The 26,553-nt window shown below is 41.4% G+C and overlaps 2 protein-coding genes across 3 annotated transcripts in view; one reads left to right on the forward strand and one right to left on the reverse strand.

The window, feature by feature from the left end:
* Window positions 1–4,301, forward strand: part of kynu (kynureninase) — a 75,847-nt gene extending 71,546 nt beyond the window's left edge. Inside the window, exon 17 of the mRNA XM_033616038.2 lies at window positions 4,041–4,301. The gene's annotated coding sequence lies outside the window, so the exon portion shown is untranslated. The remainder of the gene's footprint in view (window positions 1–4,040) is intronic.
* LOC144461887 (uncharacterized) overlaps window positions 1–26,553 on the reverse strand; it is a 128,683-nt gene that overhangs the window by 11,478 nt on the left and 90,652 nt on the right. For both annotated transcript variants that reach the window (XM_078165699.1, XM_078165698.1), the window contains one exon: window positions 2,708–2,757. The gene's annotated coding sequence lies outside the window, so the exon portion shown is untranslated. The remainder of the gene's footprint in view (window positions 1–2,707; window positions 2,758–26,553) is intronic.

A 26,553-nucleotide genomic window follows, 5' to 3' on the forward strand; every position in this document is an offset into this window, starting at 1 on the left:
GACCAGGCAGATGCTGAATTATTCAGAGCGGGCCGAGCGGCTTCGAGAAGATGACAAAGACGACGGGAAACTTTTGGCCGCTTTTCTGTCAGAATGCAAGACCAGACGCTTCTTAAAAGAGCAACGACGGCTGCAACGACCAAGTTTTTTTTTTTTAGGGCATCCTGGTGGCCTCGTGGTTCGGAAACATACACCATCACTGCAACAGTTCGATGCCAGCTGGGGACCTTTGTTGCATGACATACTCTCGGCCCCACGGTTCCTGGCCGTCTCTAAACTGTCACATAATAAAGGCAAACATGCCAAAAATGTAAAAGTTTCTCAATCTAAACTCGTGATGCCACGAAAGCAGCAGTCAGACGGTGCAGAAGCCAAAGTTTAAAGTGTTGTAAAATCCAAAACTGAAAAAAATTAAAGCTGCATTTTCTCAGCAGCGACACATTTTGGTTTAGGAACTAATCTGGAAATACCAAAAATATAAAATATAATGAGTCCAAATGGGTGCAGCTATAAAGTGACAACTTCGTCCTCATCGACTACAGAAAGAGTTTGTTTCTGAAATGAGCTGCTTTCAAGAACAGAAGCAGCACAGAGACGCATCAATGGCCGATAATCGCCATTTTTTAGTAAAGGGTAGGAATCACCAGAGGCCTCGCGATACGATGTTACTGCGATACATAAATCGCGAAACAATATTATTGAGGTGCCCAAAAATGTATGTAGAGGCAGAAAAAGCAAATTATTTTGTTATTCTGGAAGGCTACCAAAAGTTTAGTTTGTATTTGCAATATCAATAATTTATTAAAAAAAAAAAAAAAAATCAATACTTGCCATCTATGTATCGATACAGTATTGCCACCCAAAGTTTGCAGTACTATGCTATTGATTCTTAACCCCAACTCTATTTTTTGGACCAAAACTGCAAAACAATTTGATGATTCCAGGCTCTGAAATTTGAGAATTTGTTGCTTTTCATTGTCTTTAACAATAAAATAATTCTTGTGGAAAAAGCAAGCCATTGGATGACATCACCTTGGGCTGTAGGAAACGGCAACTGGCATTTTTCACTGTTTTATAGTGTTTTTATGATCAATTTATTAATTTATTAAAAAAGAAAATAATCAGCAAATTAGTCGACACTGAAAATTGTCGTTGGTTGAAGCCGTAGATCAGGACGCTAAAAAGAAATCTTAAATTTTTTAAACAATAATTGGCAAAAAAGCAGCTTAAAGTTGTACTTTTAAAACCGGTTTCGCAGCAAGTCCCAGAAAACTTCACTGTAATGTCTAGTATCAGTGCAGGTTTGCCCCACAGAGAAAGTTATCAACCCCACTGAGCTTAAAAACACGTGAAAAGTAGGGTTTTACCTCAATACAGCACAGTGCTGCGATCAATGTTACAAATACAAATTAAACCTTTGGTAGCCTACTAGAATAATAAAATGAAAGCTGTTTCAGTCTACTCTAATAAAAATGATTTGCTGTGAAATGAACAGAATGAAACTATCTTATTAGATAAAGCAGATGTTGACAAAGTCTTCCTTTCCTTTTCTTTGAAAGGGCGCTAAATCACAATGTATTGTATCATGGCTTACATATCAGTAACTTGACCAAAGTATCATGACAATATTGTATCTTGACTTAGGTTGAGTGATAATATCCTATTGTGACTTACAAATCGTGACAGTGACATATCGTAACTTTAGCATCTTGACCGAAGTATCGTGACAAGATCATATCCTGACTTAAGTATCATGACAATATCTTATCGTGGCTTACACACTGTCACAGTAATATCGGGACCTAACTATCTTGACGTATGCATTGTGATATTGTATCATGACTTAAGTTCCGAGATAATATTGTATCGTGACTTAAGTATCTTGACCTAAGCATCGTGATCGTTGTATCCTGACGTAGCTATCGTGATAACATGGTATTGTGACTCAAGTACTGAGATAATATTGTATCGTGACTTGAGTATAGTGAGAGTTACAGATCTTGAGCTAAATATCTTGATGTTAGTATGATAGTATCGTATCGTGATAATAACATATTGTGACCTAAGTACTGTGACATATGTATTGTGATAATATCGTATAGTTACTAAAGTATTGTAATAATATAATACTGTAATTTACATATCGTGACAATAACAAATTGTGACCTAGATACTGTGACATAAGTATCATGATAATATCATATTGTGACATAACCACTGTGATAATATTGTACTGTGACAAAAGTATCTTAATATTGTATCGTAACTTAAGTATCATTATATTAATCATGACTTACGTATCGTGACAATAACACATTGTTGCCTAATAATACTGTATTGTGACTAAAGTATCATAAGCTATGTATATTGACATAAGAAAAAAGCCATAAATCTTAAATCTTAAATTCGAACCAACATTGACAACAATCACAAATGTCTGTGATGAGCTGGAGCAGTTTTTTCTCTTTTTTCTTTTAAATTAGAAATACTTAGATTTATCTATGGACAATTTCCTCCTACACACTTTTTGATGGTGTGCATGAGCCTCCAGATTCAAATATAAAAACCTAAAATGTGATTTGTTTGATGCCTTACACGACAAAACAGAAGTTAATCCAAGTTCTCAGATGTCGAGCACACTGCAGTCAACACTCCTCTGTGAAAATAAATCAAACCTTAACCTTAGTTTTTCCCTTTTCTTACCCACCTTGACTTGAGTCCTGTTTGCATGCTGATATCTTTATGTCAGTGTGCCACCTGTGAAGAGACAAGACTTAACGTCAGACAGTTACTTGAATGTATTCTAGCAGCTCAATATCCTTATTTTACAGTTTGTACGACTCCTTAATGTTTTTGCATCGAAAACATTCAGATCCCAGTGCAGGATTCTTGAAATTTAATTTCTTCTTTTGCACAAAACTTATTGCACTGACCACCTTTCCTCTTAAAACTATCTGCTTTGCCGGTGAAACCGATTCTGCTTTGCATGCACTGTGTGCTCAGCTTGTGTGTGAGAAGGCACCGACCACCACGAGAAGAGTCCGGGGGCATCGGGGCTCAGAGGAAAAACAGCGAGATAAAAAAAAAAAAAAAAAAAAAAAAAAAAGCTAAGAAATCAAAACCTCTCTTTCCCCTTCTTTCTCTCCTGGCCTATTTTGCGCAGAGTATCTCATAACCGGAGAGTTTAGGGCTGTTTAATGCTAGGTGACACAGCAGTGTCCTGCAGTCTTTTCTTTCTTAATCCCTGGCATCTTCGGTAAAAGATCTCTCAGAAGAAACAGCGCTCGTTTCTGGCATCCAGCCGCCGGAGGGAAGGGGAGATTGTCAGGGCGCATTTCTTCTCTGCTCGCCAGCCATTCCTCAGGAGGCTTGTGTGTGTGTTTGTGTGTGTGTTTGTGGATAAATGCCCCCTCCTTTTTTTGGTGAGTTAGGTAAAGTGAGAGGAAGGAGGGGAAGAGGGAAGAGAGGTGGCAGCTTTCCCCCCCTTGGAGAACAATTCCACCTTAAGCTCTTTTTGGAAATTACAGGAATGTTTCTCTTGTACTGCTCTTGTCACCTTGCCTCCAACATGGCCGCAAACAAGCTAAAGTGAAACTCACTGATGCGTTTGCTCCAGAGCAGTGGAGGAAGGAGGAAGAAAAGGAGGTGGAGGAGGAGAGGAGGAGGAGGAGGATGCCCGGCGGGCTGGTGTTTCGTGTCATCCTCTGATAGCGGGTTTTGTTTGGCCGGAGGAGGTTTGTGCAGAGGGATGCTGAACGCGAGGCTGACTGTGTGTCCAGTAATCTCACTGACCTCCCTGCCCAGCCGGCGAGGAGGGAACACAGTGTGAGGCCGAGTCGCTGCACTTTTCTCTCTCTGCTGGTCCTTTAGTGGAGCCGAGATGGACTGTAATCCATGATTTACCCTCCACACTCTGTGTCTGGTGACAAACGGTCTCACAGGATCTTAGAAACACACATTTAACCACTTTCTTCTGAACTTCTGAGCTGTTAATTTACTCATTCTGACAAAAAACTATATCTCTGTTCACATTTCTGCAGGAACGGTTGCAGGAATTTCAAGATTTAACCTGACCTGATCATGTTCTGGCACCGTGAAGAGAAAGTCTGAGAAACTGAAATATTTGGAGGACTCCTGTGATGAATATGCCGTGCTCGTTAACGAAGGTAAAACAAAGTTTATGGCTATTTTGGGATCCGAGGAAGACAGGCGACCTCTTCAGCTTGATTCTGTCTTGTCTCTCTTGGAGCCATCGTCACTGCTGATGGAAATGCCCGAACCTCACTTGCTCTACACGTAAAAGAGAAGACGAAGCAACTGTGACGCCTCATTTTTTGTTACACTAAAACAATAAATTGTGAAGACAATAAAGCCTCCACAAAGAAGCATTTTAAGTCTTGTGTGTGATTTATCCTGGCTTCATATGAGCAGAGGAAATCTCTGCTAGCTGCTAGGCTAATTTATACAATGTAAAATGCCATAGGCTTGTGCTAATAACGATAGCATGTTTTATTTGTTTGGAAATAGTATAAGACAGTTGTTTTGTCGGTAACCCTTGTGAGTTGTAATGGAGCCAAATTATGTACCGTTACCTTTGTTAAATGTTGCTGTTGTCCCTGGTTTTATATGAGAAGAGGAAAAACCTGCTAGCTGCTAGGCTAATTTATACAATGTAAAATGCCACAGGTTTGTGCTAATAATGTTAGCATGTTATATTTGTTTGGAAAACTTCTTTAGTATAAGACAGTTGTTTTGTCAGTGAACCTTGTGAGTTGTAATGGTGCTGAATTTTGTGCCGTTACTTTTGTTAAATGTTGCTGTTGTCCCTAGTTTCATATGAGTAGAGGAAAAGTCCGCTAGCTGCTAGGCTAATTTATACAATGTAAACTGCCATAGGCTTGTGCTAATAACGTTAGCATGTTGTATTTGTTTGGAAAACATGTTTAGTATCAGACAGTTGTTTTGTCAGTGAACCTTGTGAGTTGTAATGGTGCTGAATTTTGTGCCGTTACCTTTGTTAAATGTTGCTGTTGTCCCTGGTTTTATATGAGAAGAGGAAAAGGCCGCTAGCTGCTAGGCTAATTTATACAATGTAAAATGCCATAGGCTTGTGCTAATAACGTTAGCATGTTGTATTTGTTTGGAAAACGTGTTTAGTATCAGACAGTTGTTTTGTCAGTGAACCTTGTGAGCTGTAATGGAGCCACATTATGTGCCGTCACCGTTGTTAAATGTTGCTGTTGACCCTGGTTTTATATGAGTAGAGGAAAAGTCCGCTAGTTGGTAGGCTAATTTATACAATGTAAAATGCCATAAGCTTGTGCTAATAACGTTAGCATGTTGTATTTGTGGGGAAAATGTGTCCAGATAAAGACAAGTGTTTGTCTGTGAATGCTGCGAGTTATAGTGAAGCTGATTTGTGAACTTGTGTTTGAAACTGTCTCTATTAAGCCGTGTTTAATGTGTGTTTAATGTGTGTTCTCAGATGGTCGGACATGACTCTACTGGACTGAGCTCACTCTTCCTGGACACTGATTAAAGAATCTGGTCATTTTTCCACTTGGACAAATCAACAAAACCTTTCACATTCATTCCAAGAACAACTAATTGGTGACAAACTTTCATTTGACGTGAGAAGCTGAACCTTCACTCCAGCTGACTCCTGTCGAAGTCGATCCAAATTTTGTGGCAAGACACAAACATAAGAAGCCACTGAAACCAACTCTTAGCTGCAGAGCTGCAGCATCACTGCCTAATGAGGAACACAAATCACCAACACTCTGTTTACTTGAACATTCGTATATAAATTACTCACCTAATGCCACCTCCAAATTTGTGACAAGAACTTTGTTGTTCTCCAGTGAACAAAGAATCCAAAAAGGTGACCACTCTTCATAAACTGAAGTAATCAGGGTCGACATGTAACAACAGCAAAATCCTATCAATCACAAGATGAAACACTTCCGCCTACGAGTTGCTCCCCCTGAGCGTTCCTGGGCATGTGTTTGAACTCAGAGTTCAAAGGCACGCCGCTCGGCCATGCATGAGGCCGTTTGTACTGATGTGTACTGATACGACTGGACACATGAAACTTTGATTATGCTGCAGGAGTTGTGTCAGAGTTTGTGAATGGACATTTTGACAGACATGATGCTACAGTGACTCAAGTGGTCTTTAAAAGACAGGTCAGGCTAGCTGGTTAGCATGCTAATTTTAGTGGATATCTATACATAGATACATTTTCAGTGTTTTCAACAAAAAAATGTGGCCATATCTTTCAGATTGTACCTTTAATAAAATGTTTAACTTGCATTTGTAGTCCATCTCACTTGTAGAGAGGTTTTATTTTGAAAGGAAAATCTGTTTTTCCTCATTAAAATGCAAACTTATGCAGCAAGGTGCCTCTGAAAGGGATCGGATTATAATATGCTGCATTATGATGTAATAATAACAACACATTGTTACATCATCTAGTCATTATCACCATATAAGGGCTATAACATTTGACAGGCATGTGATTGGCAAAGGACTCTTCAGCGTTTAGATGTTCTCAAATCCTTTTTATTTCACTCTGGCAGCCAAAATATGTATTTATCATTATTATTGTTGTTGTTATTATTTAATTTAATTTCATTTAATTTAATCTAATTTATTTTTTATTTTATTTCAATTGAATTGAATTGAATTTGATTTAAATTTAATTTAATCTAATTTAATTTATTTTTCATTTTATTTTATTTCAATTGAATTAAATTTGATTAAAATTTACTTGAATTTAATCTAATTTAATTTATTTTTATTTTATTTCAATTGAATTTAATTCAATTTCATTTAAATCTAATTTAATTTTTTATTTTATTTTATTTCAATTGAATTGAATTTGATTTTAATTTAATTTAATCTAATTTATTTTTAATTTTATTTTATTTCAACTGAATTTGATTTACATCTAATTTAATTTAATCTAATTTAATTTTTATTTTATTTCAATTTAATTTAATTCAATTTAATTCTATTTGAATTACATTTAAATTCAAATTTAATTTAATTTAATTTAATTTCTGCACAAATCACATCCCTGTTTTAATTGTTAACTAATAACAATGATTATCCTGCACAAATAACACACCTCAGTATTATTAAATCATGACATCATTGGCTAAAAATGCAATACACTGTGTGTGAGGTCATACCTGGTATTAAATGCAGTTTGTGAGTGCACTATTTTACCTTTAAATCTGTCACAGTTGCATGTTTATTACATTTTTGACCCATTACAGATTCCTTTGGTCTAATTTCATGCATTATCTAACTTGTATTAAACATCAGTTTTTACAGTGCACTTCCAGCTCGCTTTCATTACACAAACGTCAAAGTAAAATGTAAAGGAAGCCAAATAAAAGCATGGTGGTCGGTGCATTTAGGTACTCCTCCAGAGTGGAAAACACACATAAGAGTAACTCGCCTTTCTGCAACAGCAGATAAGGACGGGGTCGACCCCCCATACGTCCCATCTACAAGGAAACTGGGCGTCCAGGAAACCCGAGTTTTCCCCAATCAAAAGTTCCATTAACCTGGAGCACCGGGAGCTAATTGAGAGCGGGAGAGGGTGAGATATATCACCGTGTCATTTCAGCTGCACCGCTCGCCAACGTGCCGGCATCAGCGGACGTCATACGGTGACACGTCTGACATATTTGTAATTATCTGGGATAATAAGAAACGGAATACGGCAACAAAACAGCCGAGCCGGGCGTGATAGTTTGGGCTGGAAGTGGACTCCTCGAGGAAAAGACAATGGGCAGGAAGATTTTCCAACCTTTGATAACACAGATCATGTTTTAAGCATTAGGAGACGCATAAGTCGCGGAAGAAGAAAAAAAATCCACAAATCTGCATTACTGTTTTGAAGATTTATGAATCTCAACTTCACACATGCTCTTTGGTGGCGGGAGATCACGAGTTCATTATGTTTTGCACCGTTTCTTGATGGTTGCGTCTCTCTTATCTCCCGGAGAGGGTGAAAGATATTCTAATCTGTCGCCCCAATAGCCTTAAGCCCTGGTACGGCGAGTGGGCCAACTTTTGTTCCACATAATCCCTCCACCCCAGCAAGGGGAGGTCATGTTTGTCAAAATGTGGCGAAGTGAACATGGAATTTTTCCCCCCCTCCTCCTCCTCCTCCCTCTTCTTCCCTGGCTTAATTTGGAATTAAAAATGCATGCAATTTTGAACTTTAGATCTCTGGAGAGAGCCGTAAACAAGTATGAAATTAAGTGTCTTTTGAAATGCTGCGACAGGGACGTGAATCGAATTGAGGAGCTCACATTATTCAGCCTTCAGAAGGGCGGGCGGGTGACCAGAGTGGCCTCTCGAGTCAAATCACTCAGAGTTGGTCCGTACTGACGAAAACAAAGAGGAGTGCAGGAACACCTCTGTGAAAATGCAGATTTTAACTCACACTGAGAGAGCTGAATGTTGAACTGGTGATATGAAGAACTTCTGCCTCATCTCCAGGTGTGTCGTTATCCACTTCTACATCACTTACTGCCCTTGTAGAGTTATCATTTCTCCCATCCATTTCACAATTTAAAATTCCATGCTTTTTCAGACTCAACTTCTCGGTAGATTTTTGGACCATATTTCACATCTTAGTCCACTGTGGCCATTGAATCCACACTACTACGCAGAAAGTTGGACGTCTTTCCTCTATCTATGTTTTTGTCCTTAGAAAAATAAACTAAGCACTGCTGCCTTTGGTATACTTGTACTATTTTACCTTACCATATTGAGTAGAACATATTATATTATTGTTCCCATTATATTTTTCCCTCTTTATAAACAAAATAAAAAATCTAGTTAGCAACCGCCTTTTTTAACACATTTAAAACCTTCAAAATTCATGAGCTGGGAATTTGCTGACGTGTTTTATGTCGTTAAACCAAACATTAAAATGTTTTCTTAAGCTTGTGTGAACCACAGACCTTAAAAAATCCATAGACATCAAGGTGCGGGGACTGGGAGTGCTAAAATGCTAACTAATTTCTGGGTTTAAGGACTCGTTCTTGTAACACTTTCGATCCAAAACTGTCAAAAGGTGACAAGTTTGCATGCAGCACAATAAGTCTTAAGAATTTACACAAAAAAACACCTAGGATAACCACCATGTGGCTGTATGCTTTTGCGGGAATAAGAGGGATGCAAGGTCACAGTGATCTTGACCTATCAACTTCTAATCAATACATCCTAAGCCCTTTTTAGATAGGAGTTGTGCAAATCTGCAGGAAAGCCCAATCACTCTTTTTTCAGCATTGGCAGTATAAAAACAAAATCAGGGAGTGCAGCAAAATGCCGCCTACCTACTTTTGTTTATACAGAATGTGCCTTTTTCGGGGCAATGGGGGGCGTGAGCAAGTAACAAAACGTGTAGCTCAGCGTGTGACGTAAACAGTGACGTGGGAGGGAAGCCGCGGCTGGTCAGTCCTTCGGCGATTCTCTCATAAGTCGGCCCGTTCTTCACCGTCCCCGTCATCTGACGGTTAATGGCCTCTTCGTCTGCAAGGACAAGGAGGGCGCACAATTCCTTGTCTCCCCAGTTGCTCATCTTTACAGTGTCTGTCAGGTTTGTGTTTCCCTCTTGCTACTAGCTGCTCGCTAATTCCTGCTATCAGCTGTTTCCTGTTTATCCACCACCATGCGGCGTCATCAACAGCCCCTCCCGTTGCAGAAGGCCGCCTCGGTCTGTTTAAACCAAAAGGGTTCCACCAATATGTCTACCCTACGAGGCGGAAAATTGGGCACCTCGGATCAACTCGCCATTCTGGCTCTGTGTGTCTAAACGCTCGCAGCTTGCCGGCAAAACGGCCCAACATTCGCGGAAAATCTGGCAGAGTAAAAGGGGCTCTAGAGTCCAAGTGAATATTTGTGCCAAATTTGAAAAAATTCCCACATGGCATTATTGAGATATCGGGTTCAGGAGAATGGGGCGGACAGTTGGATGTACCTAAGTACATACGGATGGACAACCCAAACACATAAAGCCTTCGGTCATGGCTGTCACCAGCACTGAGGCATAAAAATTCTCTGGTTCCAACGAACAAATGTGTGCAGACTACCAGATAGATGATGCAAAGTATTGGAGAAATTTTTGACCTTAAGATAGCACTCGATAATGTCGATAGGCTAACTTAGACTTAATGTGTAGTTTTACCGTAAGACTCGAAGGCTCCAGGCAGATTTTGCAAATAATTTATGGTCAAATTTTTTGCTCTTCTTGATCGTAAAGCTTGCTGACCCCTGCACTGATGAAAACTCAGGTGATCTTCAAAGTCAAAGGAACTCATCCTCTGGGGACCACGACTGTCTGACACCTTTCACACTGTCATTGACCCACATTCACTGCCTTGAGTGTTCATTTCTAAACTGAACTGAACCGTTAGCTGAAATATGTATACAAAAATGCAAATCTTCATCAGTGCCTGTCCATTTTTATCTACTGACTAAATTCTCCTCATAAATAAATTTAAGCTGAGCCCTTCACTCCTTAATTCCATAAAGTGAAGCTACACTTTGCTAACACTACACTTCCTTCTCTTTCTTCCCTCCGTCTGTGATAGTGTCCCAATATTTACACCTTTTTATGAGCTCCGCTGCTCTTTGCTCATTAACAGCAGCAACATTTGTCCCTCTTTAATAGCGGGTTGTGCAGAGGTCACGCAGCACCTTAAGTAAAAGACGACGCATCCTGTTCTCCCTCAGGCCGCCGAGAGCGAGTTGTTAAGCAAATCTGCATCGTAATAGGCGATTAGTATTCATTTCTGCGCCCTATTTCTACACACTGAATCCTATTGTGAATTCACAGTGATGAGGGTTTCTCAGGACTCTCTCAAAAAGCAAAATGACTTCAACATTTACAGGTTCTTTAGTGCAGAGAACTCAACAACACCAAGAGGTTCCCTTCAGAGATGATTTGAGCAACTTTTAAGTGCCGAGTGCGTCTCTTAACCCTGATTAAACTGCACTTTTAAGAGTGAACAGCCCCTCTGTGCTCACGCCGCTCTCCTGCCAACAACACATGCCTACAGCTGTGAGGTCAGCCTGCAGGACGCACAGTGTATTCGATTACATTACATCTCAGATATTCAGCTAACAGTGACAGTGAGGCATGCTCACTCTTCTGGAATGTAAACTGTAAAAGTGACACAGAGACTTACATGAGTCAGAGGTCATGGTGCTACCCGATAGTCAAAGTGATGTAACTTCAGGGACCTTTGACCTTCGACCACAAAATCAACGTTTGTGCCAAATTTAAGGATATTCCCTCAAGGTGTTCTTAAGATGTCGCATTCACAGGATTGAGACAGGCGCAAGGTCACAGTGACCTTAACCTTTGATCACTAATATCCAATCAGTTCGTCATTGAGTCCAAGTGAACGTTTGTGCCAAATTTAAGGAACTTCCTCAATGTGTTCTTAAGATGTCGCGTTCACAAGATTGAGACAGGCGCAAGGTCACAGTGACCTTGACCACCAAAATCTAATCAGTTTATTATTAATCCAAGTGAACGTTTGTGCCAAATTTGAAGCAATTCTCTCAAGGCATTCTTGGGATGTCACGTTCACGAGAATGGGACAGACAAGGTCACTGTGACTTTGACCTCTGACCACCAAAATTGAATCATTCATCTTCGACTCCAAGTCAACTGCCCAATTTTAAGATATTTCTCAAGGTGTTCTTGAGAAATATCATCTTCTTCCTTCATTTCCCGAATAAACTAATATTAACAATATTAATTCCCAACATGTCAACACTTACTTCCCCAGATGATCCCTTTCATTTGAACCAATCTGACAGCGTCAAATAATGTTGCAGAAGAGAACCATGAAGAGCTGATGTAACGTTACTGAACGCCAGTTAAAAACCAAAATGCAGTGTGTAAAACAAGTGGGTCGAAAATTACAGCGATGCAACAACTCCCAATCTTTGTTTGACATTTAAAGTTGCACAGAGAACAGTAAGTTGAGGCTAACAATAACATAGTTGGGGAGTTAATGCTAAGCTAACGTTGATACTCTCAAAACATGGAATTACACTTGGTGAAGAGCACATTATGATTTGTTTGGGACTGGAAACTCAAAGTTAAGGACTTGACTCTTAACTTCTTGTGACTTGTAAAACAAAGACTTATTCACAGGCATTCACACCAATAATACCCTGTTACTGTATCAAGAGCCATTCTTCCATCATCAACATCACAATCAACCAGCTGTAAGGCTCGCAGGGACAAAGACAGGAAGCGTCTTACAGTTCTGCATCCTGCAGTAACCCTGAGTGTTGTTGTGATCCAGGCCGTGACAAGCAGCTAAATAACTCCTACAGTTTGTACAGTACAGAGTCGACCCTTGCAAGCAACTAAACTTTGTAACCCCGGCAGCGGAGGCCATGAGGCGGCAGAGCGAGCAGCTCAGACTGCTGCAGTCATCTATTGGAGCAGCAGACAGCTTGACCAGGGGAGCAACCCCCGGATGACGGATGGCGCGCGGCCGGAAACGAGCGCCTTTATCAGGCCGCATTATCCTCCAGCAGCCGATCCAGACAGGCCAGATTTTTATCGAACTGTATTGGATTTAGTAATTTCCTTTTCCAAGACAAATGGATTGAGATACTGAGGGGGGAGGAGGGGGGGGGGGGGGCTTATTGTCTGCAACCCTGGGGTGATTATTACTTATGATCCATTTAGTATTTCGGGCTTGTCCCGACACGTGCTGGTTATTACTCTCAGTCCACCACAGCTTGTTCACCTTTCAGTGAAACACTGTGATGCTGCAGAGTGGAGTCAATACTGCCTCACACTGTGCAGCAGGACAAGTTCAGTGCAATGAACAACTGTTCTGTCATAAAGTCTGTTCTTAAGATGACTGTGCTGTTCGGTTTTATCATAGGGTTTAATTCAATTATATGTGTCAGCACTGACAGTAGGTGCCAAACGCACAAAGAAGGTGTCATTTTATCTTCTTCATGATGTTTAAAGGTAAGCAAAGGTTCAGTTCGGGTGTCACAGGTCAACATAGACAATAATAAAATGATACAGTTGAAGTTTGCAAAAAGGCACTATCTCTATACTTCTCCCTCGAATCGATGGTGTACCTAGGCCGTAGCCTGACGCGCACCTACCCAGAAATGTAACTACAGGTTGTGGCAATGCAGACCTCCTCTGAGGAGAGGTAAGGTAAGGTAAGGTAAGGTAAGGTAAGGATACAGTCAGTACAATACATAACACCCAGAATCCAGATTCACACACTGTCAGGGGTAAGTCATTGACAATTAGTGGTCACTGCTCGTTAAGATAAGGGATAGCAGACAGGACAAAGGACGATCCGTAATGCTTAGTGCTACATTTAAGGAGGCAAAACCTCGGCCCTGATGGAAGCATCTCAAACTCAACTTTGAGGTGGCGCTGAGAGTCTGAGACAAATGACCGATCTTTAGAGGTGATCCTCTCTTCATACAGATGCTGTAGGTTATTCAAAGTAACACCAGTGATCTTACAGCACAACTTGAACACTACTACTTAAGGACAACTCTTGATGAGTGATTACTCATGGGGGCTAGGAATAAGGTGGACAGGGCCCATTTTTTCGTCCATTTACGACACATATTGGTGTACAAATGTAGACTGGGCAGAGCATGTGACACTGCACACTGCACGTTTAAAGGTTTACTAAGATTCAAATAATGTGGGAAACTTTGTAGCTTTGGTTGAATATGAATATTTTAGATTTACTTTAAGACTTGACTCAGGATACAGTGACGGGATAAATCCACGTCAGAAGCTGAATGCAAACCTGACTACCGGTTAAACTAACCGAGTCTCTTCATGCTCATTACTGATGCACCTGAAGCAGTGTTCTGTGTATCTGAGTGCTGATGTGAACGGAGCACTTTTCAAACAGCCAGTGGAGCCTCACACAGTCACAGCGCCATTAGGCGGTTTGGATTAAAGCGTTCACCAAGTGGCATATGCTATGTTCTCCCACCTCCTTCCCTCCACTCTCTCTCTGTGAACATGTGTGTACAAATCCCACGGCTGCGAACACACAGACGGGGGAAGCACCTTGCGCCGATGAAAGCTGTGTCAGGTAATTTCACACTCTCACACGCGTGCAGTCATGTCGGCCTCCCCCGAGCTAACTCATTACCTGTCTCAGCCGCAGAGCACGCGCGGGATGCACCTTCTGGAGGCGCTGGCGTTAAACAAGCTGCGCAGGTGGGGGGTTGGTTGGTTGGTTGTTACGGGGAGGGCAGGGGAGGGGAGGGGAGGATTTGTCATACTAAACGCGGCGGTGAAAAGCGACAGTAATGTAGAGAACAGACTGAAACGGTTCATCTGTATCCTGAGGGGCTTTTTGGGGTGAAAAAGTGGAAAGAATGCACTGTGACAGACCTGGGGATCCTCAAACAGAGGCTAACCCGCGCAGGCAGCTCCACTCACCTTGTAGCGACGATGACAACGACGCAAACAAGAGCGAGGCTGAGGGGGGTCGAGGGGTCGAGGTTCACCTTCTGCAGGGAGAGCACAGAGGGGAGAAATCGAGGGCCAGGGCCCCGCCAGCTGTCTTTCTCTCTCTGTTTGGCTCCCTGACAAACGCCTCCCCCCCCTCTCCAACACCATCGCCACCCCTGCAACCTCCCTGCCGCGCGGGAGCTGTCAAGGGGGGGAGGACCGGACCTGCCAGCATGCATCTGGCTGACAGGCGACTGGGAAGGTGCACTGCGAGCGCACGTCACAATCAATAACCCCTGCTGAGAGCGATGGACCGGGGGGGGGGGTGTAGACGCTCCCTGCCACCTCTCTGTGTGTTTTTATTTTTGTACAGAGGGGGGAGGGTGTGGTGGCGGGGGCTGGTTGGTGGTTGGTGGCGGCGCTGACTTGTCACCTAACAACACACGCTCGCTCCGGGTCTTTGGGAGTTTGTTTTGAGAAAATACATATGCGCCGTGTGCAGGCGTGCATGCATGCATGAAGAGCGAGTTTTGGAGGTGTGATACGTGATGTGATAAACTGTAGGTCAGCGTCTGGGGTGGGGGAGGTGGAGAGGGAGCAAAATAAAGGAGGAAAGAAGGGAGGTACAACAGAGCGGCAGGTCTGGGTGCAGCAGAGAGAGATTACTGTACAACTGTCAGTAAAATATCTATCTTCTTTTTTTTTTGCTACAGACTGGGGCATGGACGAGTTCAGAAGACTTGGGCATTCATCCTGCGTTCCTGTGGTGTTGGAATAAGTCAAAAAATGAGTTCCCGACGGGGAAAGTTGGAACAACTCCGAAAGTCAGCAAAAACTTGTCGTCATATATGCAGAAACATGGCGGACGGAAGTAAATGTTTGTCTAATGTTGTCAAACTTGTGCCCTGAGATAAACTTAGTTCAACTTCTGGAAAGCAACGGCGTGCAGCGCATGTCATGTGACGAGGACCAGTCAATCACAGCCGACGGATATCTTTCCCTTCTTCTGTCTTCGTCTGATAAACATGGAAAAGTTGATCATGTTAGTGCAGGGCTACCCAGAGCTTTACATCTGTCCCACGGACGATAGGCCTACACACTTATAAACAGCTCCTGGAAGAAGATCAGCTCTGCACTCAGGAGTTCAGGTAAGTAGGCTATATGATGCTGTCGCGCTCTTGAAAGCTGGTACAGAATAAGCACAAGAGTAGCGCCCAATGCTTGACCTCGCATTTTCCGGCGTGCGTGCAGCCCCTAAAGCTTCAAATGTTTTGTTTAACATCTGATTTGCAGCGTCAATGTTGATTCTACATTACGAACTGAAGCTCATCACACAACGACATTGGAAGAAGGACTTTCCAACTCAAGAAATGGGACCATCCGAGGAGTAGGTAAATGCAGCATCACCAGGTGTAATGGGAAATGTAGGATTTTGGAGGTAGAGTCTTTTAACACACCAAAACGAGAAGTCAAATAGCCCTCTAGGATTTCTGTGATTAATGCCTTCTCAGAGCCAATATTGCCATAAAATAAAACAAATACTGAAAAACATCTGGTCCAAAGTGTTTTTGTTATATACGCCAGAGCCAGTCAGGATGATTCAGAAAGCAACAGCGAGGTTCACGAGAGTGAAACAGGTAACTGCAGAGTGACACAGACACAAATGCAGTAAAGTCGTGGTGATTGGACAAAATTGCAAGGTCATGCAGAATTCACGAGGAATGGCTGGATTTGCATTGATTGTTGTGATTGCAACACTGCTAAATCTTGAAGGGGCCGACGAAAGAAGTATAATCCACGTAATCCAACGAGGTCTTACTCCAAAGTCATCAAAAAACGCCACTTGATCAGAGGCTTCTGGCGTCAGACACTGGCGAAGAAAGCCATCTGAGTAGGGCTGGTGGGAGGGGTGAAGGATGGGATGTTACCACCGAAATGTAACCACGTGCGTTTTGTTTGTTGTTGAAGGAAAAAAAAATGTTAATTCATGGTGTTGTACGGATGTAGTGCTTTTATTTTGAAAGAGACTGTATGCAAACTGTACATCTTCTGTGAAAACAATGCATGTAACAGGTAGAAGTTGACAAGGCGTCCCAGAACGTCAACAACCAACACTTACTTCAGGACCAAGGTCACCCAAAATATCTCCTGCCACTCCCACAGCAACACAACAGAAATCAATTTGTTTGCAGAATTTACAACTTTTCAAAGGAATAAGATGTGCTGCGGCGCAATAATAGAGAAAACTGAAGCAAGTTGGAAAAACCAAACACATAAAACCGAAGTGTCTTAGACAGGGTTTGATCTTCAGATAAAGGTTCAAGTATTCTTTCGGCACAGTCTGAACTCGTCACTCGTTTTATGGCAACAACAAAAATGACAGACAAAACATGTTTCTGCATCGTTGTCCCGAAGAGCAGATTTCGAGATTTTCACTGACAAATATTCTTCTTGAGCGTTAAATTGTCCGGCAAGGTCGAAGTTGAAACCACTTGTCTCACACGACACGAGAATGTGTTGCATATGCCCGGTACTTCCCAAAGTGAAACTTATCTACGCTCTCTTGAAAGCCGAACGCCACTGACAAAAGCAGTAATTGTACTTCGCTGAACACGGGAGCTGCCACTGCCTCGATCATTTAATTAGTTTGTGCTATTGTGTGACTTTGGGGACTCGGAACGAACCCTTTAAAACTCCAAACTCACACAATAACACAAACTGATGGAGGCAGCAACAAAGAATTTTCTCTGTTTTTGGATTCTTCGTTCACCGGCATGCAACAAAAACATGAATCCCACGCAATAGGCTCAGTAACTGATACACAGGTGGTCGTTTGGGGGTGAAGTGCTCCTTTAAGTCTAAAAATATCAGCTCTGGCCTTCGAAAACCTGAACAGAAACTCAAACCAGTGAGTTTCCAGGTTCATCAGCTCTTTAAAAAGCCTCCTGCTCTGTAAGGGGAAACTGTGCTGTGCATGTTTACACGTGTGAGCATGTGTGTTGTGGAGGAGGGGGTGATCAATTGCCTTTGCACTTACAGTCAACAGCCCGAGCCGCGGCTAACACGCTGGAAGATCCGTTACGATTCCTTCCCAGAAAAAGGGGAAGAAGAAGAAGAGCGAGCCGCGGCTGAGACGAGGAATTCCTGGCACATCCACGCGGCCGTAAACAGATATAACAAGTTCCCTCCATCGTAAGATGAGAGAATGTCAATGGGGCCTGACACTGAGACACCCGACCGCCGATCAATCGATAGCTGACATTACACCTCGGCATGTCAAGCCCCTTCAGTCGCCAGTATTAAAGTTTTGCATTACCAATGAGGTCCTGCTGCTGCTGCTGCTGGGTTTCTCCTCCCCCCATCCTCCTCCCCTGATAATTCATGTTTACCAGCGCTGCTTATATTTTGAAGGGTGATTATCCAGTCACATCAAAACCTTAATGAACCTCGTTTCAGCAGCAGCGAGTAGATTCAGGAGCTTTTTCTCTTTTTTAAGTAAATGAAATCTTAAAGAATTCAAGAGAAAGCGGAGCTGATGTAAGTGATTCTGCTCGTGTGCTGGAGCCACAACAACACAATCTCTCCAGTGTGTGTGCTGCTCTGCGAGATGGAGATGGTCGGTCATGGCTTTTGGACACGTCACGTCCTATTTAAGCCGACAGTGTCCTCCTCCTTAAGGTTTTCTAAGCGCTGACAGATTCTCCTAACCGGGCAAATTAACTGGCTTTGATACCTCGCTCATCTCCTCCTAAAGCCAATCACAACGTGTTTACCATCACGGCCAGAGAAGGAAGAAGTTTAAGTGTGTGTTAATTTATTTTTTTTTTAATCTGGCCTCTGATGTGACGTGGCCCCGTCCGCGGCGAGAAGAGGGGGCATCCTCCACGAGCTCGCCATGCTTTTAATGAAGCGCCGAGCAATTATCAAAGCCGCCTACTATTGATCTCCGCTCTCGTGCGAGGTCGGCCAGCCAGACGGAGGATTTTTTTAAGTCACTTTTTGCCAGCTCGGGTTCATTATGGGGACCAGGCAGCATGAAAAGCCATGTCAGGGTGTCGGCCCTTCGACTGCGCTCATTTGAGGTGGTTTTGCTCCGGCGGATCTGATTGTGATGTGTTTTTAAAGGTCATAATGCTTCACAGGAACAGAAAGGTGAGGAGAGGGAGAAGATTTGGGGCTCAGATTTAGGGCAGAAGGCAGGAAGATATCCAAGAGATATAAATGTAAATGCAAACTGAGACCGTCCTCTGCTAAAATCAAACAATTAGTAGAGATGCACCAATTTATTGGCCGATAACAGCCACAAACTTAAATTAAAGAGCAGGCACAAAAGAATTCAATGACTGATCTGCAAACAGGCTCTGTAATCTCACTGTTATCTGACAGGAGACTAGTAAAGTTGGCAGCCTTCATCCCGTCTCCGGGCCAAAGTAAAATTTCAATAAAATCACACTGGAATTTTTTTGTACTTTGACTGTAAATAGGGTGACAGAGTGCATTACCCCAGGTCCAGGTAGTTATTTAAATATTAATTATGAAACTTTTGTTGCAAATGTGGCCCCTGAGCAAAGCCAGTTAAATATCCCTGAGTTAAAGGTTAAGGGTTCGGACCTGGGTTTGGGTTCAGACATAAGTTAAGGAATCGGCGAAGTTTGTAGAGATCCCCTTTAAACTAGTGTTGGGAATGTATCTGTTTATATGTGCAAACGTGGGTAGATTACTAAACAGGCCGACCATGCACTGGCCCAGGGGCCGAAAGTGCCAGGGGCCCCTGGCCTTCATCTGCAAAACGTCACTCAAATTACTGTTACATGTCAGGACCAGGAAAAGACTCAAAATGACCTCAGAGAGACATTAAATGCCCTACAGGAGACACACAACAACAAAAGAGACACAATATGAACTCAAAGAGACAAAAGACAACCTCAAGAGACACTTAATGACCTCAGAGACACAAAATGACCCCAAAGAGGCACAAAATGACCCCAGAAACACAAAATGACTCCAAAGAGACACAAAATGACCCCAAAGAGACACAAAATGACTCCAAAGACACACAAAATGACCCCGAAGAGACACTAAAGGACTCCAAAGAGACACTTAATGACCCCAGAGACACAAAATGACTCCAAAGAGACACAAAATGACCCCGAAGAGACACTAAAGGACTCCAAAGAGACACTTAATGACCCCAAAGAGACACAAAATGACCCCAAAGAGACACTAAATGACCCCAAAGAGGCACAAAATGACCCCAAAGAGATACTTAATGACCCCAGAGACACTAAATGACCCCAGAGACACAAAATGACTCCAAAGAGAAACAAAATGACCCCAGAGACACAAAATGACTCCAAAGAGACACTAAATGACCCCAAAGAAACACTAAAGGACTCCAAAGAGACACTTAATGACCCCAAAGAGACACTAAATGACCCCAAAGAGACACTTAATGACCTCAGAGACACAAAATGACTCCAAAGAGACACAAAATGACCCCAGAGGCACAAAATGACCTCAAAGAGACACAAAATGACCCCAAAGAGACATTTAATGACCTCAGAGACACAAAATGACCTCAAAGAGACACAAAATGACCCCAGAGACACAAAATGATTCCCAAGAGACACAAAATGACCCCAAAGAGACACAAAATGTCCCCAAAGAGACACAAAATGACCCCAAAGAGACTAAATGACCCCAAAGAGGCACCAAATGACCTCAGAGACACAAAATGACTCCAAAGAGACACAAAATGACCCCAAAGAGACACAAAATGACTCCAAAGAGACACTTAATGACCTCAGAGACACAAAATGACCTCAAAGAGACACAAAATGACCCCAGAGACACACAATGACTCCAAAGAGACACAAAATGACCCCAGAGGCACAAAATGACCTCAAAGAGACACAAAATGACCCCAAAGAGACATTTAATGACCTCAGAGACACAAAATGACCTCAAAGAGACACAAAATGACCCCAGAGACACAAAATGATTCCCAAGAGACACAAAATGACCCCAAAGAGACACAAAATGTCCCCAAAGAGACACAAAATGACCCCAAAGAGACTAAATGACCCCAAAGAGGCACCAAATGACCTCAGAGACACAAAATGACTCCAAAGAGACACAAAATGACCCCAAAGAGACACAAAATGACTCCAAAGAGACACTAAATGACCTCAGAAACACAAAATGACTCCAAAGAGACACAAAATGACCCCAGAGACACAAAATGACCTCAAAGAGACACAAAATGACCCCAGAGACACAAAATGACTCCAAAGAGACACTTAATGCCCCCAAAGAGGCACTAAATGACCTCAGAGACACTAAATAACCCCAAAGAGACACTAAATGACCTCAGAAACATAAAATGACTCCAAAGAGACACTAAATGACCCCAGAGACACAAAATGACAACCTCAAGAGACACAAAATGACCCCAGAAACACAAAATGACTCCAAAGAGACACAAAATGACTCCAAAGAGACACTAAAGGACTCCAAAGAGACACTTAATGCCCCCAAAGAGACACAAAATGACCCCAAAGAGACACTAAATGACCCCAAAGAGGCACAAAATGACCCCAAAGAGACACTTAATGACCTCAGAGACACAAAATGACCCCAGAGGCACAAAATGACCTCAAAGAGACACAAAATGACCCCAAAGAAACACTTAATGACCTCAGAGACACAAAATGACCTCAAAGAGACACAAAATGACTCCAAACAGACACAAAATGACCCCAGAGACACAAAATGACCCCAAAGAGACACTTAATGACCTCAGAGACACAAAATGACCTCAAAGAGACACAAAATGACCCCAGAGACACACAATGACTCCAAACAGACACAAAATGACCCCAGAGACACAAAATGATTCCCAAGAGACACAAAATGACCCCAAAGAGACACAAAATGACTCCAAAGAGACTAAATGACCCCAAAGAGACACTAAATGACCCCAGAGACACAAAATGACCTCAAAGAGACGCAAAATGACCCCAAAGAGACACAAAATGACCCCAGAGACACAAAATGACCCCCAAGAGACACAAAATGACCCCGAAGAGGCACAAAATGACCCCAAAGTGACACAAAATGATTCTAAAGAGACACAAAATGACCCCAAGAGACACAAAATGACCCCAAAGAGGCACAAAATGACCTCAGAGACACAACATGACCCCAAAGAGACACTACATGACCCCAAAGAGGCACAAAATGACCCCAAAGAGGCACAAAATGCTCTCAAGAAGACACAAAATGACCCCAAAGAGACACAAAATGCTCTCAAGAAGACACAAAATGACCCCAAAGAGACACAAAATGACCCCAAAGAGGCACAAAATGCTCTCAAGAAGACATAAAATGACCCCAAAGAGACACAAAATGACCACAAAGTCTGAGTGTCTTGGTCTTATAGGAGAGGTGTTGGGGCCCTTTGCATATATGAGCCCAGGGGGCCATTGTCTGATAATGTGAGAGTGAACAGTCTGTGTCTGGTGTGAACAGTACATGTCGCACATCAAAGTGCAGAATGATCCAGTTGCAGAGTTTGTGATTGTACGTGTGTATTCACAGGATCACACACACATTCCTCCAGTTGGAAATGTTTAAATGTGTCGATGTGGGGGAGAAACAGTGAAACCCATCCAGGACAGAGGAGCCGTTCCCTCGCCGTGTGGACCTCTCCTTCACAGCCTGACCCAGGCAATAAAACTCTGACTCAGTCTCGTGAAATATACTGCCGCGTCGCTGCGGTCCGTTGCTCCGCTTCCAAACACATCAGGCTGTATTGTTACAGCGCTCTGTTTACCTTCAGGCCCCGACGCTCTTCATTTTTGCATCGCCACCTGTCACCGAGCTCTCATTTATAACGCGAGTGGGTTCCTTGCCCTTCCAAACAATGCCAGAACTGTGAAACTTTCTGTTATATTTATACCAAAAAGAAATATAAATATTTGAACTAGCGTTTAATGGGGGGTTTTGTGCATTCCATCATATCGTACACAACCTCAATTGTTACCTTGGACGAATCGCCGGGTTGTATTTACTTTGGGGTCTGCGTGAGTGATATCCGCATTGATGCTGTTTGCCATATTAGTGAGCTAAGACCTGAGACTCTCCAGCTGAACTATTGCGGCTGTGTACACAATTTAGATGAAAATCCTGTTTATATTGCAAAAGAGGTGTATTTTGTAAGCCCTTTCCCCCCATCGTGCTGTATATTTAATTGTGAAATATTTCCTGCCCGGCCGGTGTGTCCTGATGGCCTGATGTATCCCAGCATGCACCTTCAGCTGCTGATTCATGGCTCAGAACATTTGGTACCACGCTCTGATAAGACACAGTAAATAAAGGAATGAATAGCCAGACTGGTTCAAGATGATAGAAAGGCAACAGGAAGTCAAATAAGCACTGGTTCCAACCAAGGTGTGCAGAAGAGCATCTCTGAAGCAACAACACCTTGTCCAACCTTGAAGCAGATGGGCTACAGCAGCAGAAGACCACACCAGGTGCCACTCCTGTCAGCTAACACACACACACACACACCGCAGTTTATAGTGCCCACAAAACTTAAGGCTATTGTAAGACACTTTAACAATACTGTTCAGACATTTGATCATAGTTTTTTGGACCTTTTATTAACATTTTTTAGGAAATTTTATCAACCTTTTTCTTGGACATTTTCAAACTTTTTTATGGTAAAATTTATTAATGTTTTTTGGACATTTTTTCAACATATTTTCAAATATTTTATTAATATTTTCTGGTCATTTTCTTAACATTTTTTGGGACAATTTATGGGACATTTTATCAACGTATTTTTGGGACATTTTATCAACGTATTTTCGAACATTTATTAACAATTTTTGGGACAACTTATTAATATTTTTGGGACATTTCATCAATGTATTTTTGAACATTTTATTAATATTTTTAGGGCATTTATTAACATTTTTTGGGACACTTATTAATATTTTTTCGACATTTCATCAACACATTTTCGAACATTTTATTACTATTTTTTGGGCATTATATTTACATTTTTTGGGACAATTTATCAACGTATTTTCGGACATTTTATTAAACTTTTTGGGGCATTTATTAACATTTTTTGAGACAGTTATTATTTTTTGGACATTTTATCAACATATTTTTGAACATTTTATCAATATTTTTGGGCATTTTATTTACATTTTTTGGGACAATTTATTGATATTTTTGGGACATTTTATCAATGTATTTTCAAACATTTTATTAATATTTCTGGGGCATTTTATTAACATCTTTTGGGCCAATTTATTAATATTTTTTGGACATTTTATCAACATATTTACATACATTTTATCAATATTTTTTGGGCAGTTTATTAACATTTTTTGGGACAATTTATTAATTTGTTTTTGGATATTTTATCAACACATTTGCAAACATTTTATCAATATTTTTTGGGCATTTTATTAAAAATTTTTTGGGCCAATTTATTAAAATTTTTTGGACATTTTATCAACATATTTACATACATTTTATCAATATGTTTTGGGCAGTTTATTAAAATTTTTTGGGCCAATTTATTAATATTTTTTGGACATTTTATCAACATATTTACATACATTTTATCAATATGTTTTGGGCAGTTTATTAAAATTTTTTGGGACAATTTATTAAAATTTTTTGGACATTTTATCAACATATTTACATACATTTTATCAATATGTTTTGGGCAGTTTATTAAAATGTTTTGGGACAATTTATTAATATTTTTTGGACATTTTATCAACATATTTACATACATTTTATCAATATGTTTTGGGCAGTTTATTAAAATGTTTTGGGACAATTTATTAATATTTTTTGGACATTTTATCAACATATTTACATACATTTTATCAATATTTTTTGGGCAGTTTATTTATTTGTTTTTGGATATTTTATCAACACATTTGCAAACATTTTATCAATATTTTTTGGGCATTTTATTAAAATTTTCTGGGACAATTTATTAATTTTTTTGGGACATTTTATCAACATATTTTTGAACATTTTATCAATATTGTTTGGGCATTTTATTAACATTTTTTGGGACAATTTATTAATTTTTTTGGGACATTTTATCAACATATTTTTGAACATTTTATCAATATTTTTTGGGACATTTTATTAACATTTCTTGGTCAGTTTATTTACATTTTTCTGAGATCTTTTTTTAACATTTTTTGGACATTTCATAAAGACAATTATAGTTTTACTAATGTTATAAATGTGACCATCTATGTTGATTTTCACATTAGGAGAAGTAATACCTCGTGCAGCATCCTTGCGCACATCATACAGTCTGCACACATGATGTCGTACCCACTAAACTTAAAGGTTGCTAAATCTCACAGTCTGTCGGATGCTTTAGTTGAAATAATATTACATTATAACATTAACTCAACCCATTAAAGGTTAAAACTAATCAATAAAGCTTCAATAAATTATATTTTAACGCCATTAAGCAGAGTGGTATTTCATCAAAGTGATTTGTGAGATTCATCCTGATGTGTTTTTACTTTGTTCAGTAAGTTTCCTCTGATGCTGAGTGGCAGGATAATTCAGAGAGCTTCCATGTAACACTGACCACATGACGCCGCCGCTGTGCCTCTCTGCTGTAACCCTCTCTGGACTTAGAGATCTTTGAAAAGAGGCAATTTCAGATTATCACGGCCTGATCTGTGTGGATGTGTCGGGCCCCGGTCGCTGTCAGCTGTGTGTGGATACGACCAGGACACACATGGTTTAGGAATGCACAGATGCCTCGCGTTGTCGTTAATCTCCCCGAGTGGCTCGCGTCTCGATGGCATCCATATGCAACTTTAATTTCAGCACTTCAAACTGCAGAGGGATAAAGATAGCTTTTGAAGATTGCTTTTCATGTTCGCTACGTTTGTCTAAGTGTAGCGGAGGAGATCTGGACGGGTTTTCTCTTTTGTGGCGCGCTTCGGCTTCTCAAGCGAAGAAAAGAGGAGAAGTCACTCAGCTCGGAGACAACTTGAAGCGTCTGGAAACGGCGGCTTTAGAGGCAATTTCCTGCTATTGTTTTGCACTAACGAGATAAACACTTTCTGTCAATCAGAGCTTCTTCCAGAGGTGTCAGATTTCAGCGCCGTGCAAAATTACATGTGGCAACAGTCAGCAGTTGATGGAAATAGCAATTTTGTGGAGAGAACTTTCATTGAGCTGCCAGCTGTTTTGGACATTTTTACATTCATGCGTTTTCTGAACCCGGCAATAAAGTGTCCGGCTTCTTTCATAACTGCAGCGCTCCCCCTCCACATAAATATGCTTCTAACAAACAACCATAACATCCATGTTATACGATCCCTATTGTTAACAGTTCTCTTTTAGCTTCCATCCAAATCAACTGGCGCTGCTCACAGAGGGCCAGTGCTAAAAGGATATGGAGCTTTCAGATGGCACCTAAGTGCTGTATCGCATAACCAGCGTGCCTTTTTATGGATTAACAGTTTATTCCTTTTGCTGGAGCCACACCAAAGCGCCCCGGCCCTCTGTAAAATATACTGCTTTTGGTGAATTATGAGCGTGGCCTTCATCCAAGTGCCTGTGGCCTTCCTGTTTATTTGTACGGCGGCGCAGGTCGGCAGCGAGGTGGGGTCCGGCGGATCCAGCTGAGCATGTGTAAACACTCATCCTGGGAGCCGCGGTGAAAGTGGCTATTTTCCTCCGGCGAGGGGATTTTTTTACTGCCCATTGTTTTTAACACAGAATCGACCTCTTAAAAACATTGGACACTCTCTCATGGCTCTCCTGTGGCCCAAAGAGTGCTTTGTATATGCCTATTGACAAAATATTTCTGTGTTATGGCATGTGTATACTGTGACTCGTATAAACTGGAAAAGAAACACGAGCGTGCTGGCGGGAACATCTCACCCATTTCATGCAAGTGCTCCCTGGAAAGCTCTCCAGATGCCGGCTTAAGAAACACTGACGGCGCTGCAGAGCTCGCACATGCAGACAGAGCTCCGTCT

Source organism: Epinephelus lanceolatus, chromosome 24 (assembly GCF_041903045.1).
Source record: "Epinephelus lanceolatus isolate andai-2023 chromosome 24, ASM4190304v1, whole genome shotgun sequence".
NCBI lineage: Eukaryota > Metazoa > Chordata > Actinopteri > Perciformes > Serranidae > Epinephelus > Epinephelus lanceolatus.